This window comes from Dreissena polymorpha, chromosome 2 (assembly GCF_020536995.1).
Source record: "Dreissena polymorpha isolate Duluth1 chromosome 2, UMN_Dpol_1.0, whole genome shotgun sequence".
In the NCBI taxonomy this organism is placed as follows: Eukaryota; Metazoa; Mollusca; class Bivalvia; order Myida; family Dreissenidae; genus Dreissena; species Dreissena polymorpha.
The window spans coordinates 3,888,529-3,896,160 of NC_068356.1; positions in this window are offsets into that span (position 1 = coordinate 3,888,529).

Genomic DNA, 7,632 nt, shown 5'->3' on the forward strand with positions numbered 1-7,632 from the left:
TGATCATATACAATATATATTTTCTATGATCACGAGTGAATTAAAATCAATATTCCACCAAATCCAACAAATTTTCTTTTTATTTTTTGATCAGGATAACAACATCGTCTGTAATTCAGATATTATTCGCGCAAAGTCATCCTTCCCTCGACATCATCGTTATCGTCATCGCCGTAATTAACATCATTCTCATCATTATGAGCGTCATCAACAACAGAAAACCTAACAAAGTAATATCCTGATTGTTAATAACAAAAATTTAAACAACTATTTTAGATTGAAAACACAGCGTCATGTATGTTAAATGTATTATCTAGTTTTAATGTCTCCAAAGCATGAAAACTGGCCGCTTCTGTCTCCTATTGTTTATTTTACACAAACAAATCCTTCGTGCATCACCGTGCTTTATAAATAGCAATGCCGATGTAAACATGCCTTACGAGCGTGCCATCATATTAACACGTTGTCAAAACATGTGTTCATCCGACACGGCCTGTGCACGCATTATGTAAATCCAGAAATGGAATCAAGGTGATGCAACTTCGTGCTTTCGCTCTTTTTACATCGACACATAATGTTGTTTAAATGGTTTGTTCATTGAAGTTTTCATGCAGTTATGCAAGTCGGTCACTGCAAACAAAATATATCAAGAAGATCAGGTTACTTTCCGATCGTGTTAATATACATGTATATTGAGAAAATAATAATAAAACAGCGAGACTTGCCGAACCTAATACATAAAAAAGTGAGCATTACGAAATCTGTTTTTTGTTCGCGATACCTGTACGTCACCATGTTTAAGCAAAATTTGAACAATATTGCTACGAAACTACAATTAATTGACCATACTACTACTACTGTACAACTCCTTTTCCTCCTCGTCCTCGTCATCCCCCTCCTCCTCTTACTCCGCCCCCTCCTCCTACTACTACTACTACCACCACTACTACTACTACTACTACTACTACTACTACTACTACTACTACTACTACTACTACTACTACGACTACGACTACTACTACTACTACTACTACTACTACTACTACTACTACTACTACTATTACTACTACTACTACTACTACAACAACAACTACTACTACTACTACTACTATTACTACTTCTACTACGCTGTGTTGTGTGTAAAGTATGGGTGATTGGAAACTTAAGACTTAAAAATACTAGAAGTGAGTAAATCCATGGTTTTGTGTAGATGTTTAAACGACATCTGCAATCGTATAATCACCAACGTATAGCATCGACATCAACCTACGGGAAGTATGGACATATTTGTTAATTTACCAAAACGAGTAACCTACTCGCGTGTCGATGACTTAAACGAACAAACCGTCTATCTCATATATCACAAAAAGGTTACATTTATCAGTAAAACGCGTGTCAAACCCATTGCGTGACACAAAAAAGTGTCTACATTATGAAACATGTTTTTCCCTTCTCATTTCGACAACAGTTTAAATTAAAACAAATAAACATAACGTTTCCTATAATGTATTATAGGGTAAAAAGAAGTCACAATTGATTTAAACGTTTCCACTCTATGTAAATGTTCCTTCCGACTGCTTACAGTACTCAATGATGGCATTTTGGTTAAAGTGATATTATGGGCATTTTTCACTGTTGAATTGAGCTGAAAAGAATTAACAGGTCAAAAGAGTTAGTTAAAATGTGGTTACTGATCATTTATCTGCAACTCATCTTGCTACCAGTTGTTTATAAAAATATATTTTATATTCGATATTCTTACGAAACCCACCTAGTCCTGTAAGCCGAAATGATCCGTAAAACAAAATCGTGCCTTTGTGTCGTATGAACGAATCTGCACTACAACTAAATTTAGGTTCAAATCGTACATGCATGATCAGTTGTCAAACGAAAGTACGGTTGATATTCAAATGCATTATTTTTCTCTTTCCGGTAAATTGTTTAAGTATGTTGAGGCTGCATTATTAAATATAAGTGTATATGAAGTGAAAACACCAAAAATAAGCAACGGTTGCGATAGACACCTATAAACTGTTAGATGCCCATAATATCACTTTAACACATCAATAGATGTATACTCATATTTTTGTGTCAGCTTGATTTGCAGATTCTTTTATCTCATTGCGAATTTTCATTATTTAAATATATTTTATTTATCAATAAATACTGATGAAAACACATGCCGAAACACGATGGCTCTACATACACCACATGACTTCATTATGAAACATGTATGTAATTCGGGTCAACTTGACACCGGCTTTTGGTTTACATACTTCATCTGCATGTGTACGTAGGGTCTTTTTCGTGATAGTTGAATGTCTGTTAAGTACGTTAATTGACCAAATCCAAAATGTGTTGATGTTTTGCTAGTCAAAACCAATGTTATTTAAATATGCATTGACTTTTAAAGCGGGTATATACGATTTTTTATATGTGTTTAATTGTAATATATTGATAAAATACGTTACAATTACACAAAATAGGAAAGAAAAATTATACTTTAAAGCCGAATTTCATAAAATGCAGCAAAGACAAATTAGCGGCCCGAGCCGATTGTGGCGTACATAATTTCCTACAATAACCGAAGCATTCGTCTTTGTATTAGGATTGGAGTTAGTGTTCTTGTGTCGTATGAATAGATATCGTTGCAGGAATTCAAATAAACCGTTAAATTAAGTTTAGATTCACATCGTACATGTATGATATACATGCTGGCGAATTCGGCTGTAGAGCCGTTTTCAATTTCAGAATTACATATCTGGCTTATTTCGCATTTTTCGACACATGTCCTTCTTAACTTTTATTTTAATTTATATTGAAATATATATATATAATAAGTTTTTTACACATTTTATATAAATTCATAAATATTTGACAAAATCGTACATACCCGCTTTAACATTTGATGAGGTTCTGTAGAAGCCTAAATGCAAAAGCGAAAGACAAAAATAAAGGTACCTATATTATATTAAACGAAACAAATCGGTCAAGATTTATTCAAACGTTACCACTCTAAGTTAATATTTGTTTGCACTGCTTGCAACACTTAATGACGGCACCTTGGTTAAAATATCAATATACTCATATTTTTCAGCTAGATTTGCAGATTGATTTCTCTAATTGTATTTTTTCGACATATAGGAATATTGAGACATATAAAACATGCGGAATGTATGTCGTCAAATAGTCTTTTATTTAAAGCTTATATAAGTGTTGAGGCGTCTATATAAATATTAAAGTCTGCGCATTTTATATTTTCACAACAGTTCTTCCAAAACACAATTGGCAAATAATTAATCCTATTAATAAGTCAACTAACACGCTTTGTTAATTTCTTGTGTTAGTGTTTAATGCTTTTATAAGTAAACTTACAGACTTTGTTTACATCTTGTGTTTATGTTTAATGCTTTTACAAGTAGACTTTAACACTTTTTTTATTTCTTGTGTTTATGTTCAATGCTTTTATATGTAAACGTATACAATTTGTTGATTACTTGTGATTATGTTTGATGCTTTTATAAGGAAACTTACACACTTTGTTTATGTCTTGTGTTTATGTTTAATGCATTTGTAAGTAAACTTACAAACTTTGTTTATTTCTTGTGTCTATGTTTAATGCTTTTGTAAGTAAACTTACACACTCTGTTTATTTGTGTGTGTTTATGTTTAATGATTTTATAAGTAAACATACACAATTTGTTTATTTCTTGTGTTTATGTTTAATGATTTTATAAGTAAACTTACATACTTTGTCGATTTCTTGTGTTTATGTTTAATGCTTTTAAAAGAAAATTAACACACTTTGTTTATTTCTTCTGTCAAAAATTGAATGTTCTGTAGTATCGACTACACTGTTCTCTTGAAGGTTAACTTGTTAGCAAAACATGTAATTTATTATTTGTTCAACATAAATGATAAATTATGATGAATTGTCGGAAAATGTCCCTAAAAAATAAATGATCAAGTAATAATTGGTTTAAATCCTAAAAATAAATAAGATTGATAGAATGTACTGCATTTTATTGAATATCATTTTATCGGTGTATGACCTGTCAGGATAATTATTGGGGAATGAACTGTCTGAAAATGTACGCTTCATTTGCATAATTGCCGACGGCATTGATTCATAATTTTGGCGTAAATTTCCTTACGTGTTTATGTGTGTTAGTTTGCTTGTACTGTCTGCTGTCACCTATATTTGTCAACTGATATACATTGACGTTTCAAAAAGAAAATTCCTCCAGCAATTCTTCATTCGAATTAATAAATTAGACATAAATAATGACACCATAAAATAAATAAATTGTGACCGATGTGTTGCGTTCGATAAAATGCATCATTTCACACAAAGCCTTGAATTGATCACGACAAAACTTACATATTAATACGAAATAGCATTATAATTCAAATTTAAAAACAATAAAGGAAATGATTCATTCGATTTAAATGAATGAACGTACGGAACTTTGCATACTAAGTAATATAGTGAATGGTTAAAACAGCAGATGCATTATGTGTAAGACGAACTGCATCATAACCCTCATTTTAAATAAATGAACGAGACTCACAAAATGGACTTATTTTCTATTAAAGCTGTAGTGTTCAGCATTAAGGTTTTAACTTCTACTACTCATGTTAATACTACAAAAACCACTGCTGCTATTACTTAATGAACAACCATATTACTACTACTACTACTACAACTCATACTACTAACACTATCGTACGTTTGCACTTCAATATCTTTTGCATGCATACGTTCACAATGGCGTTTCGAAGATCTAATGATTCTCTCTCATATTTCTAAACATGAAAGCTATTTTAAGTTTATATATTTACACCAGAACTTTTTTTACTTTTCTCATATCTTTAAATTTATGTTGCAAATCGTGAACGTCTGAACGTATACTTCTTAGAGACCAAAGTTGTTAATATATCTTCATAATGTGTTGTTTACCAGACTCAAAAAACATATATATATATAAATGTGTTTTGGGGCAGTATACACTTGATAAATCCTAATACCTGCTTATGACATCATTTAACTCTTTTTTTCTGTTTCTCGATACAGCTGTCTTATTTCAGATGTTGTGAGTGGTTCACACAATATGTATCAAAGGGAATATCATAAACAGGAAAATGAGCGAAAGAATTTGCAAAATGTTTCTTCGAAGACTAAAATAATGATGAATAGTCCATGGTCCGTTAAGAGCGCTTTTTTCCCCTAAACGAGTTTGCTTCTGCAATTTGCAGACACAATTGCTGTAGTTACTTTTTTGGGAATCATATATAAGTACATATTAATATAAGTCAAGTTTTTATCCTCCCTCTATTTTGAATGCCCATCAATAAAACACAGACTTAATCAATGATAACTGTTAACTTGATTCATAAATGAGTGTAAAGACTAATAAATCTGTACAAAACGAATGTATACTCCATTATTTTTTAGATTATTTCGATCTGGCGTAGAGTAACATATTGCAGAAATGATTGCTTTACAAATAGTGACAACTGGTGATAACTGTTAAATTCGTTGCTTCCAAGTAAATCGAAGCTAATTTTAGTTAAAGAGTGTATTGTCCTTTAATATATAAAGTTAACTTTACCGGATTATGTTATGCTTTAATTGTTTTACTGCATTCGGTAATGTCGGATGTTTTTATTTGGTGCTGAAATGTGTCGAGTCGAGCGATATTGCGAAATACTTCATAAATGCGGAATATATTTATTGTTCAGTTACCATCGCAATATTTAATCGCCAGGTCGAGGAAAATCCATATTCTTTTACCATGTCAGGTTACACGCTGCAAGGCTACCAACTGCGGAGAGGAAACCGAATATCAAAACGGGATACATTGACGCTATGGGCTAGTCTTACTGAAACTAAAATAACACTAATGTTTTTTAAATAACGCAGGCAAGATACAGGGTCTGAGTTAAATACATGCATTTGATATAGTTCATATATAAAAGGGACTTTTTTTAGCAAGAAACAACAAGTGAAATGAAAAATCTTCAATCGCGTTGATTAAACTCCGGCAACTTTGGGAGTAATTCCAAAAATAATTGTTTGTTATATGAGGAGCGTGATTGAAGTGAGTGTCATCATGCTTATTTGAATAAAACACAAGCATTATATGTTGCATCGAAGACACTTTGTTATACAATTGTATTTTTTTGTTCGGAAAAAGTCCTTGTATAAAGATACATTTTGCATCAAAACATATGTATACAATGCAACCAAAGATGTAAGTAAAACAACGATGCATATTTAGCCAATTGGCGGAAATGTACTGAAATTAAGTGTCTGGTGCGAAATGTAGTCAATACAAAGAGGCAAAACAACAGAAATGACTTGAAGTATGTCAACATAGTGTTAATCTTATAAAAGGCGTGAATCTAAAAAAATTGCAATTGAAATTGATCTAACAGAAAATGTGTTCAAGAATAGTACAGGTAGGCTTTGTAAAGGTTTCTTGTGCTAGATTTGACATAATTTCATACGCAAGATGGTTTAAAGTTAACATTTTCCCCGCGATATGTAAATTTGTGGTTATTTAGAGCATTATAAATAATAATAGATCATCTGCTGAATTATTATACAATCAAATCAGATAATAATTACTTTCATCCGTCAAAAACTTCTACTAAAGCATCATCAATTCATTAGAAATCCGTCATATCAGATACAGATTGCATTTGTTTTTAAACATTAAATCAAGAGGTCGCGAAAGTTCTTCAACCAGGATTGGATGATTGATTGTGAAACGTGCATGCATGACGTTTTATTTTAAACGGCTATAGTGATTAGGCGTTTTAACTACCTCTGACATTTAAGGTACATATTATAGATCCAACACATGTGAAGTACTGTGAATATATAATAGAATAAATCAAACATGAAAAGTCAACTGATAGTAAATTAAAATATAGTATAGAACATTATGTTAAATTAAAGTATAATTATCAATTTGAATTGTGATGCTATTAAGGTAATGGTAATTTCAACTTTTTTTATTGTTTATGGGCTACGCGGTTGGCGGAATGCCTTTGATTAGATGAACTCCTGATCAGACAACAATATATATATATGTATAGAAGGATAGTACAATATACGACTTTTCATTGTATTATTCTGACATATTTCAGCAACAGAAACCAATTACTGACATTGAAACAATGTACTATATTACATATACCAATATTATAACAATTTAATTGGACATTCATAGTTATCTGCATTACAAACTATTCATTTATAAACAAAACTGCCTAGAACTGCTTAGGCGTTGTCAACGGTGAGCGGTTTAGTATAAAAAATCTTAATATAGCGAGAATGACGATGTAAACTATAAAGAGCACAGAGTATGATATACATGTGAAATAAAAGAGCATGGTGTAATTTAAGAGCATGTCAAGTTTTGAATGTATATGCTGAAACGTAATGTTATAACCCACAAAAGTTTTACTGTGATAGACAGTTTTTTAAGATAAGTTGTACAGAAAATACACATCGAATACCTTTTTAAAGATATTTCTTGTTATATTGGATCGAGAATGTAACCCGCCTCCCAGTTTCGTTGAAAGGATCAAGTCCCCCAAGGGTACTACTTACCCATACCCCCA